This window comes from Lissotriton vulgaris, chromosome 5, assembly GCF_964263255.1.
Source record: "Lissotriton vulgaris chromosome 5, aLisVul1.2, whole genome shotgun sequence".
Lineage (NCBI taxonomy): Eukaryota > Metazoa > Chordata > Amphibia > Caudata > Salamandridae > Lissotriton > Lissotriton vulgaris.
Window position 1 is genome coordinate 1374983099 of NC_141693.1, and position 14974 is coordinate 1374998072.

At 55.6% G+C, this 14974-nt stretch overlaps 1 non-coding gene across 1 annotated transcript; it reads left to right on the forward strand.

The window, feature by feature from the left end:
* Positions 1-4741: 4741 nt before the first annotated feature.
* Positions 4742-4825, forward strand: LOC147712621 (small nucleolar RNA snR60/Z15/Z230/Z193/J17). Its single transcript, XR_015296166.1, has one exon. It is a non-coding gene; the product is annotated as a small nucleolar RNA snR60/Z15/Z230/Z193/J17 (small nucleolar RNA).
* The last annotated feature ends 10149 nt before the right edge of the window (positions 4826-14974 follow it).

Sequence of the window (14974 nt, forward strand, 5' to 3'; positions counted from 1 at the left end):
GTCACGCGCAGCTGGCGCGCCGATTGTGCGCCGAAGGCGCGCAAAAGGTAAGCCCGTCTGTGCCCGTCCGCGCCTGGACCGCGCCCAGTGCCAGGACCCCTGGCCCCCACCGACGGATGACGACCCGACTGTCCTACAACGCCACCGAACTCATCGCACTCAACACCGGCGGGATCCCTGGATGCTACCGAGCCACCCCGAAGCACACCCACGGACCCTTCAGCTGCAACGCCTGCAAGTTCACCTGCATCCGGACCTGCCCCACACCAGCACCCGCCAAGCCGATCACCAGCAGCAACCACCTCAAGTGCATCCTGATCAACACCCGCTCCATCCACAGGCACGCCATCGAACTCTGAAACCTCCTCGACACCACAGCTCCTGACGTCGCCTTCCTCACGGAAACCTGGATGAACGACTCCTCAGCACCCGACATCGCCATCGCCATCCCACAGGGCTACAAGATCACCCGGAGGGACCGCACCCCCAACCAGATGGGAGGAGGCATCGCCATCATCCACAGGGACACCATTCACATCACGACCAACACCGACGACACCCTGAAAACCGCCGAACACCTACACTTCCAGATCCGCACCGACCTGAGGACCACCCTCAGAGGCACCCTGATCTACCGACCCCCGGGACCACGCACACAATTCAGCGAGGACATCGCCGACTTCATCAGCCCACATGCCCTCCCCTCCGCCGACTACATCCTCCTGGGGGACCTCAACTTCCACCTGGAGAACAACAACGACCGCAACACCACCACCCTGCTCGACAACCTCGCCAACCTCGGACTCAAGCAGCTGATATCCACCCCCACCCACCTTGCCAGACACACACTCGATGCCATCTTCTCATCCAGCAAACACATCGCCTTCAGCCACGCCACTGGACTCCACTGGACGGACCACAGCTGCGTCCACTTCACCTTCAGAAGAACGACGATCCACCACCACCAGCAACCGGTTGCTCGAAGAAGCTGGAACAAGATCACAGCCGACCAGCTCGCCGCGTCCCTGAGCCAGCACCCCCCCCCAGCTCAGCGAACCCCAGCCAGGCCGCCGACAACCTCACGAAGTGGATCATCAACTGCGCGGACGAACTCGCCCCACTGAGGACCCCGCCTAGCAGACCCGGCAGCAAGAAGGCCCCTTGGTTCACCGACGAACTCAAGAGCCCCATGAAGAACTGCGAGCCCTCGAGAAAGCCTGGAGAAGGGAACCAACACCGGACAACATGACCGCCCTCAAGCTTACCACCCGGAAGCACCACCAACTCATCCGCGCCACTAAGAAAACTGCATTCAAGGACTGGCTGGACAACAACGCACACAACAGCAAGGAACTCTTCAACATCGTGAAAGAGCTCTCCAACCCCAACGCCGGAAACAACGACATCACCCCATCGCAAGACCTCTGCAACTCCCTCGCCTCCTACTTCCACAACAAGATCGCGGACATACACAACAGCTTCAGCACTCAACCGACGCACGCCACAACCGAACCACCGCCCACCACCACCACCCTCCGCACCTGGACTCCGATCAGCACCGAAGACACCATCCACATGATGAACTCCATCCACTCCGGATCTCCGACCGACCCCTGCCCTCACCACGTCTTCAACAAGGCCGACGCGGTCATCGCACCCCACCTGCGGGACATCATCAACACCTCCTTCGACACCGCCACCTTCCCGGAGAGCTGGAAGCACGCCGAACTCAGCGCCCTACTAAAGAAACCTACGGCGGACCCCACCGAACTCAAGAATTACCGGCCCATCTCGCTCCTCCCGTTCCCAGCCAAAGTCATCGAGAAGACCGTCAACAAGCAGCTGGCCGCCTTCCTCGAGACGAATGGATCCCTGGACACCTCACAGTCTGGCTTCCGAGCCAACCACAGCACCGAGACCGCCCTCATCGCTGCCACCGATGACATCCGAGCCCTGATGGACAACGGAGAAACAGCGGCCCTCATCCTCCTAGACCTCTCCGCGGCTTTCGACACTGTCTGCCACCGCACCCTAGTGCAACGCCTCAGCAACGTCGGAATCCAGGAGAAAGCACTGGAATGGATCATCTCCTTCCTCGACGGAAGAACACAGAGAGTCCGCCTACCACCGTACAAGTCAGAGGCCACCGAAGTCATCTGCAGTGTCCCTCAAGGATCCTCGCTGAGCCCCACCCTCTTCAACGTCTACATGAGCCCCCTCGCAGCCATCGCACGCCAACACAACCTCAACATCATCTCCTACGCTGACGACACCCAGCTGATCTTCTCCCTGACCAACGACCCCGCCGCCGCCAGAGCCAACCTTCACGAAGGAATGAAAGACGTAGCGGAGTGGATGACGACCTGAAACTGAACTCAGACAAGACGGAAGTCCTCATCCTGGGTTCCTCGCCCTCCGCCTGGGACGACTCCTGGTGGCCCTCCGCCCTGGGCAGCGCACCCAAACCGACAGACCACGCACGTAACCTGGGCTTCATCGTGGAATCCTCCCTCACCATGACCAGACAAGTCAACGCCGTCTCCTCGTCATGCTTCAACATCCTGCGCATGCTACGGAAGATCTTCCGGTGGATCCCCACCGAGACAAGGAAGACGGTCACCCAGGCCCTCGTCACCAGCCGACTGGACTACGGCAACGCCCTCTACGCTGGAACCACCGCCAAGCTCCAGAAGAGACTCCAGCGAATCCAGAACGCCTCAGCCAGACTCATCCTCAGCATCCCACAACACAGCCACATCTCCGGACATCTGAGAGACCTGCACTGGCTCCCCGTCAACAAAAGAATCACCTTCCACCTCCTCACCCACGCACACAAAGCCCTACACGATCAAGGCCCCAGCTACCTCAACAACCGCATCAACTTCCACGTTCCCAAACGACGTCTCCGATCAGCCAGCCACGCCCTCGCCGCCGTCCCCTGCATCCGGAGAACGACAGCAGGAGGAAGGTCCTTCTCCTACCTGGCCGCCAAGACTTGGAACTCCCTTCCGACCGACCTGCGCCTGACCCAAGACCACCTCTCCTTCAGGAAGAAGCTCAAGACCTGGCTGTTCGAGCAGTAGCAGCACTCGCCCCCCCTAGCGCCTTGAGACCCTCCGGGTAAGTAGCGCGCTATATAAATGTCTGTGATTGATGGTGATTTTGTTCCAGTTTCTTCGCAGGGTGGGTTGAGGATGGTTGTGGATTGTGGTCTTATTGTAGATAAAGTGAACGCAGCTGTGGTCCGTCCAATGGAGAGCTGTGGTGTGACTGAATGAGACATGTTTGCTGGAGGTGAAGATAGGGTCGAGTGTGTGACCTGCAATGTGGGTGGGGGTAGTGACAAGTTGTTTGAGTCCGAGGTTGGCGAGATTGTCCAGAAAAGTGGTGGTGCTGCTGTCATTGTTCTTTTCCAGGTGAAAATTGAGGTCTCCCAATAGAATGTAGTCCTCGAAGGGGAGGGCGTGTGGGGTGATAAAGTCAGTGATGTCGTCACTGAATTGTGCATGGGGTCCTGGAGGCCGGTAGAGGAGGGTGCCTCTGAGTGTGGTCTTGGGGTCGGTGTGGATCTGGAAGTGGAGATGTTCGGTGCTGGCAAGGTTGACGTCTGAGCTGGTTGAGATGCGGATGGAGTTCTTATGGACGATAGCGATGCCTCCTCCTGTTTGCTTGATGCGGTCCTTACGGATGATCTTGTAGCCGTCCGGGATGGCAATGGTGATGTCTGGGGCTGAAGAGGCATTCATCCATGTTTCTGTTAGGAAGGCGACGTCCGGTGAGATGGTGTCTAGTAGATTCCAGAGGTCGATGGCGTGTCTGTGGACCGAGCGGGTGTTGAGCAGGATGCATTTTAGGTGGTTGGTGTCAGGTCTCTGTTTGGTGTTGATGGATGAGGAGTTGGTTTTGGTGCCGTCGAACTTGCAGGAGTTGCAAGAGAAGGGTCCATGGGTGTGACCAGGAGCGGCTTGAACGGAGTTGGGGGAACGGCCGGGGTTAAGGGCTAGGAGGGTGGTGGCATCGTAAGTGATGCGAGTGGGCTGGGCATTGCGGGAACCAGGGGGTCTGGCGCTGGGCGCGGTCCAGGCGCGGACGGGCGTAGACGGGCTTACCTTTGGCGCACCTTCGGCGCGGCCGTAGCGTGTGGATGCTGCGCGTGGGTCCATCTGTCCATAAATGGATAGTGGGGGGGGGAGCGTGGGAGGGTCAGCTTGGGAGGCGGGAACGGGGAGGAGACACGGGGACAGGTAAACACAAACAACAACAGCAAAATGGCGGTGGGGTAGCGCGATTCTAAGCAGTACACGCGCTAAAGTTGCCACTAATCAGGAGCACTGAGCAAATTAATAAATTAAATTATTGCGCAGAAAAACGATACCAGGCAAATGCAGATTAAAATTATTCAATCAAAGTAAAACGATACCAAGCGCTATACAGGAGCGCTATGCAGAGGAGATACCAGGCGCTGTGCAGCTGCCCTATCTCTGGAAGGCAGGGCTCGAGGAGGAGCGAGTGGGAGCGACCTCTGAATGCGAGAGTCAGACGGTCACAGAGGCAGAGGGGGACGGGGCCTGCAGGTCGATGCTATTGTGTGGGAGGGTCAGCTTGGGAGGCGGGAGCGAGGAGGAGACACGGGGACAGGTAAACACAAACACAAACAGGTAAAGACAGGACCGTTTATATTTCAAATGCATGTATTTTCGTGTACTGCGTTTGTGCAGCACGCGATGGATCTGCACCGAGATCGATACAATGATGATCACATAGTTCAGCAGATGAACAGTGGTGAATAAGAGCTCTTATCTTTCACTCCTATCTGATGTATCGATGGCTTGTGGCAAAAGCAGCAATTTGTATGTAATGTGTGCAGGAAAACAAATGCATGTCGTCTCCTTTCTTTTCAGCCTCAAAAGAAGTATGATGAATTCAAGGTAAGTGTGTGTTTTTTTTTGTGGTTTTTCCGCTCTTCTCTACCCCACCCCCTCTCCCTTAGTTTGGCACTAACAGGCAGTGTTGTAGCCTTTCCTATCGGTGTCGTTCCTGGGCAACTTTATTTGACCCGTGCCTTGCAGGGCTACTGTTGGACAGGCCACATGAAGGGCTCGCTCCCTCCCCGCATGACAGGGCCCGAGCCCCGGCCCTCCAGGTGTTACCCACAGAAGCAACCCGCACCCCGTCCCCTACGGGACTCCTGCCCCCGGACATCTCTGTATCATGGGGCCGAGCCACTACCAGCTCCATCGCCCGGCCCGGCCGCCATCTTGGACCCTGCACCACGAGGCTGCGTGGCCTCGACTCGACCCTAACCCTGGGCCTGGCCAGGCCCCGACATCCTGGCACCGCCATCCTCCCAGGAGGTGAGCGGACCACTTGGCAGGTCAATGGGAGAAAGAAGTGTCGATGGCTCTCCCCCGCCAGGTGCCGATCGCCCCCAGCTCCCCCGGGCGCTGGCTCCACCCCCCTGCTGGGTGTCTGGACTCCCTCATCCCGGACCTCCCGACCTCCGAGTGCGAGGGTCCGGACATCAAAGGGCGCCAGACCTATAACTGGGGCAGCTCCAGAGTAGGAAGGCAGTTATATCCTGGAGTCGAGAGACACCGTGAAGAACTCATCCTTGACGGACTACTGGCGCTGCCGTAGCCCTGCCTTGTGAACTATCGTCCTGCCTGCTGTCGCTGCCGCAACCTTCTGCATCCTTCATCCTCGTCGGGACCTGCTGGCGCTGCCGCGGACCGTTGTAACTACCACCTTCACTGGGACCTGCTGGCGCTGCCGCGGACCGTCGCTACCTACGATCATCTCGGGACCTGCCGGCGCTGCCGCGGCCCGTCCACCTAGAACGCCGAGCTTGAGGATTGTGAGCTATCCATCATATCATCGCATCTACCAGATTGGTAACAAGACTGTCCCGCTACCCCCTTTCCCATCCAAGAGACTAGAATCGAGGGGACCCCTGAGTCCTGACCTCCTTGTACCATTCTATCGTACTTCAAGATTGCTTATAAAGAACGTTAAACCTTATCTTTGTGTGGTGTACATCTGTGGGGGGGAAGTTACTCGTCTGTACGATCGCTGGAGACGGCTCTCCCCGGAGACCTCTCCCCTTGTCCTCGGCAGACCCTCCAGGTCCGTCTAACATTGGTGGCCAGCGGCGCGATCCGAATCAACGCGTAATTGTACAAAGAGTAGCTCACCCCACGACTAAACCACAATGACAACCAAAGAGAGCGGATCCACCGAGAAATTCCAGATAGAGAAATTGAAAGAGTACAGCCATCGTGAGTTGAAACAATTTTGCATTGAACTAGGCATTGCTACCACCGGTCTGAGCACTAAAGACGATTTCAAGCACGCCATTGAGTCTTGGACAGAAACCGGGGCCGTCAGACCCCCGGACCAAAACATTGCAGCATCAGAAAGGAACACCACGGCTCCCGAGGAGTGAAGCACGGGTCTCTCGCAGGAAGAGATCCAAGAGAGAGAAAGAAACAGACTACATGAGTTAGAAATGGCACGGCTCAAAATGGACGGTGAACTAAAATTAGCCGAACAAAAACTGAACCTGGAACATCTGCGGCTCCGAGAAGAACGGGAAGAAAAACAGAGGCAAAGAGAACTCGAAGAAAAGAGACTAGCATACGAACACGAGCGCAAACTGGCAGAATTAGACCTACGGAAGCAAAACAAAGATCTGGGGGTGCCCGAGCAACCGCGCACCCCAGGAGCGACAGAAAAAAAGGTACACATCCCCAAGGATGTCGTACGAGAATATTTCCGAGACGACGACATCCAACAGTGGTTCAAGGCCTACGAGATCGCCATGACCTCCCACCGGATCGACCGAAGTGACTGGGGAGCCGGTCTATGGGGGAGGTTCGTCAATGAAGGCCGCGATGCCCTGTTACAGCTCCCCGACCATCTGATGACATCCTATGACCACATGAAGGCTGCCCTCCTCACTCGATATGGGCTCACACCCGAAATGTACCACCAGAGGTTCCGAGACTGCACCCGGATCCCGGGTACAACTTGGGTGGAATATGTAAACTAAATCAGCCGAGACTTCGAGGGTTGGATAAAGGGGAACCACGTAACGACCTACGAGCAACTTTTTAATCTCATGGTGTGGGAGCACCTCTCCAACAACTGCTTCGTCGAGCTCAGGCAGCACCTCCTCGACAGTAAATTGACTGATCCACGGCAGCTCGCCGCCGAACCTGACCGATGGGAGAGCCCCCGAGTAGGCCGGAGTGGGCCGCACGAACAGAACAGGAACAACCAAGGTCAGCACCGTCCCCGAGGAGGAGGAGGAGGAGGCCAGGGACGGGGAAGAGACACCGCCCCGGCCGCTCCCGCTACCAGCACCCCGCCCCCGGCCGGCCGGGGCAACCCCCCGGTGCGCCCGGGGTTCCGAGCCAATGTCACGTGTCACCAATGCCAGCGAGTCGGCCACTACGCCAATGACCCGAACTGTCCACAGAACCAGACTCCGAGGCCCCGCCAGGTAGCTGCCGCCGCCCTGGGGGGAGAGCAAATCTCCGAAGAACAGGAAGAATGCGAACAAGAACAACACGAGTGGGAACCGGCCGCCATGGTGCTAGCGTGCCTAGGGGGAAGAGACATGGTCCCGCGGGCTCCCCTACCCGCCAACACCAGAAAATACAGTCAGTGGGTGAACATTAATGGGCGCAGGGCCGAAGCACTACGTGACACGGGGGCCAGTGTGACGGCCGTCCGCTGTCACCTGGTGACCCCGGAACAGATCCTGCCGAACATCCTCCGCCCCGTCCGTTCAGCCGACAATTCCGAGAGTCTGTGTCGGATGGCCTGCGTCCCCTTCGAATGGGGAGGAGTCTCCGGCATGTTGAAGGTGACGGTCCGAGATGATGCCCCCGTGGACTGTCTCCTGGGGAATGATCTTGAGAGTTCCCCGTGGGCCGCCGTGGAAAGAAGAGAGCACCTGGGGATGTTGGGCCTCCCGGACTGGGCATGCGTAACCACTCGGTCCATGGCCGCCCGGGCCATCTCCCGACCTGAAGAACCAGAATGGCCAGCACCTCCTCCCCCGGTCGCTCCAGTGGAGGACACCGACCACACCAACCCCCCTGAGCAAACCCCCGAAGGGCTCGCTCAGCTCCAGGACCTTCCCGACCTGGCTCAGTGGCGTCAAGAAGGGGGACCCACCCAGGAGCAGTTCCGTCAAGAGCAGAAGACCTGTCCCTCCCTCGAGGGACTGCGACAGCAAGCCCTCGCCCAGAGCACGGGAGACACCGCCGGAGCCCATTGGATCTATTGGGACAACGACCTGTTGTATAGTGAACAAAGAATCGCGGAGTTAGGGGCCAGTCGAGTGTTGGTGGTGCCCCTCCGTTTTAGAGACTTCTTGTTGAATTTGGCCCACGATGTCCCTCTGGCTGGACACCTGGGACAGGACAAAACCTACAGTCGCCTGGTGACCCACTTTTTCTGGCCAAAGATGAGAAACGACGTCCTCAACCACTGCCGGTCCTGCCCCACGTGCCAGGCCAGCGGGAAGAGCGGCCGCAAACTCAAAGCACCTCTGCAACCGTTCCCAGTTGTCACCACCCCGTTCGAGAGGGTGGGAATAGACATCGTGGGGCCCCTGGACCCCCGAACAGCACAAGGACATCGGTTCATCCTGGTACTGGTGGACCACGCCACCCGCTACCCCGAGGCTGTTCCCCTGCGAACTGTAACAGCCCCGGTGGTCGGCCGGGCCTTAATGGGGATCTTCTCCCGGGTGGGCTTCCCCCGATAAGTCGTCAGCGACAGAGGCACAAACTTTATTTCAAAATACATGAAAACCCTCTGGCAACAGTGCGGGGTCACCTACCGATTCACGACCCCCTATAACCCTCAAGGAAACGGACTAGTCGAGCGGTTCAACCGCACGCTCAAGGGAATGATCTGGGGGTTGGAAGAGCCCCTCCGTCGCCAGTGGGATGTGCTACTCCCGTGCCTCCTCTTCGCCTATCGAGAAGTCCCCCAGAAGTCCCTCGGCTTCAGTCCTTTCGAACTCTTGTACGGACACCCTGTTCGAGGGCCCCTCAGCCTAGTCAAAGAAGGTTGGGAGATGGCCCCCCTGAAGACCCCTCCAGACGTCTTCAAGTACCTCCTGACCCTACGCAATCAGACCAGACGATTCAGAGAAATGGCAAAAGCGAATCTTGAGGCCAGTCAGGAGGACATGAAGCAATGGTACGATCAAAATGCCTCCTCCATCGAATTCGAACCTGGCCAACAAGTGTGGGTGATGTCCCCCACCGAACCGTGTGCCTTGCAGGACAAGTGGACGGGGCCCTTCAAAGTGGTCGAGCGCAAGAGCCCCGTCACCTATCTCATCGATATGGAATCTCCCCGGAACCCCCTCCGGGTCCTCCACGCCAACAGACTCAAACCCCACTTTGTGCGCTCGGAGCTCAGCCTCCTGATGGCTACGGACAGTGGAGCGGAAGAAGACTCCGAGCCTCTCCCTGATCTCCTAAAGACCCGTGAGAAAGATGGATCCGTAGACGGGGTCCGACTCTCAGATGTCCTCACCCCGGAACAGCGCCAAGACTGCCGGGACCTCCTGCTGCAATTTGCGACCCTGTTTTCCCTCATCCCAGGGGTCAACCCCTGGTGCTTGCACGACGTGGACACTGGGGACAGTCCCCATATCAGACATCGGGCGTACCGCGTACCAGATCGGGTACGTGCCTGCATCCAAGAAGAGGTGTCAAAGATGCTCACGCTCGGGGTCATTGAGCCCTCGGACAGCCCCTGGGCCAGCCCGGTCGTGCTGGTCCCCAAAGCTGCTGCCCCCGGCACCACTCCTGAGCTCCGATTCTGCGTCGACTATCGGGGCCTGAACGCTGTCACCAGAACCGATGCTCATCCCATCCCCCGAGCAGATGAACTGATCGACCGCATGGGGGCTGCCCGCTACCTCAGCATCTTCGACCTGACAGCGGGCTACTGGCAGATCGGTCTCACACCCCGGGCCCAAGAACGATCCGCCTTTTCCACCCCCGATGGCCACTACCACTTCAAAGTCATGCCATTCGGCATGAAGAACGCTCCAGCTACTTTTCAGCGACTGGTGAACCAGGTATTGGCGGGACTCGAGGAGTTCAGCGCCGCCTACCTGGACGATATCACTGTGTACAGCCGCCACTGGTCAGACCACCTCCGCCACCTCCGAGAGGTCCTGCAGGCCCTCCAACAGGCCGGCCTCACAATCAAGGCCAGCAAGTGCCAAATTGGTCAGGGGTCCGTGACCTATCTCGGACACCAAGTGGGAAGCGGTCTGGTGGCCCCTCTTCAACTCAAGATCGCTGCCATCCAGTCCTGGCAGCCTCCAGTCACGCAAACCGAGGTCCGAGCCTTCTTGGGGCTCACCGGCTACTACCGGCGGTTTGTGAGGGACTATGGCAGCATTGTGGGGCCCCTCACAGAACTCACATCCAAAAACCACCCGAAGGAGGTCAACTGGACTCCAGACTGTCAAGCGGCCTTCGAGAAACTGAAGGCCGCCATGTGCACTGCCCCTGTGCTCCAGGCCCCCGACTACAGCCGGGAATTCATCGTACAAACAGATGCCTCCGACCATGGCATCGGGGCGGTCCTCTCCCAGTTGAACCCCGAAGGACTTGACCAACTGGTGGCCTTCATCAGCAGACGCCTACTGGCCCGAGAACAGCGCTGGAGCACCATCGAGAGGGAGGCCATCGCAGTGGTGTGGGCCCTCAAGAAGCTCCGGCCCTATCTCTTCGGTACCCACTTCCGGGTGCAAACAGATCATCGGCCCCTGCAGTGGCTAATGCAGATGCGGGGGGAAAATCCCAAACTATTGCGTTGGTCCATCTCCCTGCAGGGGATGGACTTCACTGTGGAACACCGACCTGGCCAAGACCACACCAACGCGGATGGCCTGTCACGCTTTTTCCGCCTCGACGAGGAGAGTCCCCAAGAGGATGGGTAACTCTCCCCGCCTTCAGCTGGGGGGGACGCATGTTGGACAGGCCACATGAAGGGCTCGCTCCCTCCCCGCATGACAGGGCCCGAGCCCCGGCCCTCCAGGTGTTACCCACAGAAGCAACCCGCACCCCGTCCCCTACGGGACTCCTGCCCCCGGACATCTCTGTATCATGGGGCCGAGCCACTACCAGCTCCATCGCCCGGCCCGGCCGCCATCTTGGACCCTGCACCACGAGGCTGCGTGGCCTCGACTCGACCCTAACCCTGGGCCTGGCCAGGCCCCGACATCCCGGCACCACCATCCTCCCAGGTGGTGAGCGGACCACTTGGCAGGTCAATGGGAGAAAGAAGTGTCGATGGCTCTCCCCCGCCAGGTGCCGATCGCCCCCAGCTCCCCCGGGCGCTGGCTCCACCCCCCTGCTGGGTGTCTGGACTCCCTCATCCCAGACCTCCCGACCTCTAAGTGCGAGGGTCCGGACATCCAAGGGCGCCAGACCTATAACTGGGGCAGCTCCAGAGTAGGAAGGCAGCTGTATCCTGGAGTCGAGAGACACCGTGAAGAACTCATCCTTGACGGACTACTGGCACTGCCGTAGCCCTGCCTTGTGAACTATCGTCCTGCCTGCTGGCCCTGCCGCAACCTTCTGCATCCTTCATCCTCGTCGGGACCTGCTGGCGCTGCCGCGGACCGTTGTAACTACCACCTTCACCGTGACCTGCTGGCGCTGCCGCGGACCGTCGCTACCTACGATCATCTCGGGACCTGCCGGCGCTGCCGCGGCCCGTCCACCTAGAACGCCGAGCTCGAGGATTGTGAGCTATCCATCATATCATCGCATCTACCAGATTGGTAACAAGACTGTCCAGCTACCCCCTTTCCCATCCAAGAGACTAGAATCGAGGGGACCCCTGAGTCCTGACCTCCTTGTACCATTCTATCGTACTTCAAGATTGCTTATAAAGAACGTTAAACCTTATCTTTGTGTGGTGTACATCTGTGGGGGGGAAGTTACTAGTCTGTACGATCGCTGGAGACGGCTCTCCCCGGAGACCTCTCCCCTTGTCCTCGGCCGACCCTCCAGGTCCGTCTAACAGCTACTCATGCCCCGAGATTTGGCTTCTGTTGTAAATAAAGCAAGTTTTGACTGTAAAATGGTCCCTGCTTTTCTCGTCCATTCTCTCGCTCTCCAAGTTTTGGATTTTTCTTATAATTTTGGTTATCTTAACTCACTGAAGTTGTGCAGCCTGCATCTTATTTATGGAATCCCACAGCAGTGGCTCGTGTTACTTTCTTTGTGTGGTGCAGCGGGTGGATGAATCTGCCCCATGCTTAATTGGTGGTTGCTTTGCGTGATGAGACGGTCAGACTTCACTTGCACGTGACAGTCTGTATTAGCTTTATCTGATGTGGCATTGTGAAGCCATCCTCCTGATAGTGTTTTTTTTGTTTTACCCCATTTGTTAATCCTAAACTGTGCCTATTTGTTCTTTGCAAATTACACACTGCAGCAATCGTGAACGGTAAATTTCTACTCTTGACCAAGTAAATTGAGAATTTCGTGGCTTAAGTGATGAGACATGTCAGACCTGAAACACCCGTATGAATACAAGGCCGACTTATGCACCTAGAGGTGCTCTTGCACGAACTGTACAATGGTGTGTAGGTCAATGACTTATGACAAGTCGGCAGCGCGTGACTGTCTGGCACTTGCAGCTTGCTCTTGCATTACTACCACCCTCTGCTATTACAATTGGCTTTATTTCCTGCATGAACAGCATACGTAGCAGCTCTCGTGTCTGTCCCCTCATGAGCAATCGTACAACTGGTTCCTTGTCAAACAGCCTTCTATGTAGTAGTTGGTTTAAGGGTACTAACTTGGGAGTACTCATGGTATTCCTCGAAGGGGGGGGGGGGGCTCCTTGCTTGACCTGTGCATGAGTGCCCCAAGGGAACATCAGCACTGGGCTGCTGCTAACCTGCCAGGGCACTAACGTTCTGAAATGTTAAATAGGCTAGTTACATGGTAACAGAAGTAAAGGAAAAACGCAGGAGTCGTGCACCACTTAACCCCGAGGAATAGCCTCATGTTGCAGACATTGTAGACAAACATGTAACCAGCATTGGCATGCCCAATAAGTCTCGCATTTGGGAGCTTGTAAGTATTTAGTTATGCAGCACAATATCCTTGGTGCAACAACATCAACTGTTGCGTGGCTAAACATATAAGGTACCAAAGGCAAGACTTATTGGCTATGCCAGTGCTTGTTACATTAGTTTCTAGACCGCCTTTTGACATCTGTTCTATTAATGTTTAGAATGTAAGCCTACATGCCACACTGACTGGATAGTGATGTACCACTTCAATAAAGACATGTTAGAAAAAAAAAACTTTAGGGGCCATAATCTTATGCCTATGATTGTTGAAAAGCTATTCCTTTTCCTGGTTTCCTAAAAAACTCTCATACCTTAGGTAAATCTAAAAAGAAAATCATAGATTTCCATATGTGCATCTAAACCAGTAGATTTTACGCTGATATTGGTTGATTTTGGGACAGGGTTAAGCTGCAAATGCACCTTAACTCTTCTATTGGTACGTCAAGAAATGCATTGCTTGACCTGACTGGAAAATTAGGGTGCACTTTGACACCTAGTTTGCACACTTAGATGAGCAGCTTTTGCCACTAAAGCTAGGTGTATACATTGGATGTGATATCTGTGAATACCTTAATTATGGGTGTGAATGTATTTTCCACATTCCTATTCCCAATCCCCCAACTCTTGAAACACACAGTAACAAACTCGGCACTGGAGCAGTGGTAAAAGATAAGAGTATCCAGCAACTATTACTACTGCACCAGATCTGGCATCCATACTGGCACAGCGACTTGTACTAAGTGCGCTCTGTTGCTGTTTCCTTACACCTATCACTAAGAGCGGCACCTACACTTGCAGAAATAGACTGCAAGGTGGGAGGAAGACAACACAAATTCCTCCCTTACAGGCCCATCACCAACACCTTTTGTACTTTCAATATCCTGTCTTAGAGATGAGAGCATCACGGTTGAAACCTTTCAATTTGTTTCAGACAGGCGCACATCAGAGCCCACAATGACACTTCTCAAATTGCTAAAAATAGACAGATATTTGGAAGAGAGATTTTTCAAACTATCTATGAGGTGTTGGTCTATGCACAATCGTGTAAGAATGTCAAGTGCATCTGCCTGTGTGTAATTGTGTATAACTTAAGGATCTCTGCAACACAAACACTGAGATGTCTTACATGAAGTATAGATCCGTAACCTGAAAGTTACACACTGTTTTCCGCAGCAAGCACATTGACCCACCTAGCTGTTTAATAAGTACAACCTATAACCATATTGCAAGGAGATCTTTTCCGCAAACGTTTTAACTACTAGAGTAATTTTACCATTATTAAACCTTGACACGTGCTACATTCACCAAAGACCCTTTGCAGCAAGATGCCTTAACCCCACAGGACATCTTCAACTACACATTTGGTCATGACTATTTTGATAAGCTACAGAAAATCTTTACTATCACACTTGTCCTTGTTGCATTTATTTCTGCGGCACAATACAAAAAAATATATAAATATATATAAATTGTTTGTCATGCATCCCATCCCTTATGACACTGCTCTACATGACTCGCTCCCTCTGTGCTGCCATCCCACTAGACCCCTCAATGTAACGGTTCCAGAGGTACACTGATTCCATTTCTGTAGTCCTGGCTGGGATTCAGGAAGGGGAAATTAATCAAATCCTGAATCCTTGAAACTGAATTGGAAGCGCAGACCCAAAATCCTACTTGTGGTAGGTGAGATACTTGACCCAGGTCACTAGTGACCTCACTGATCTACAAGTGATGCAGTAGAAGTAGCTCGTTTGATGATTGGTCGTATGAATTAAGCAGACAAGCCACTGACAGCAAACTTTGCATTAGCCTAAATTCTTTTTACAAAAAATGCCAGATAAC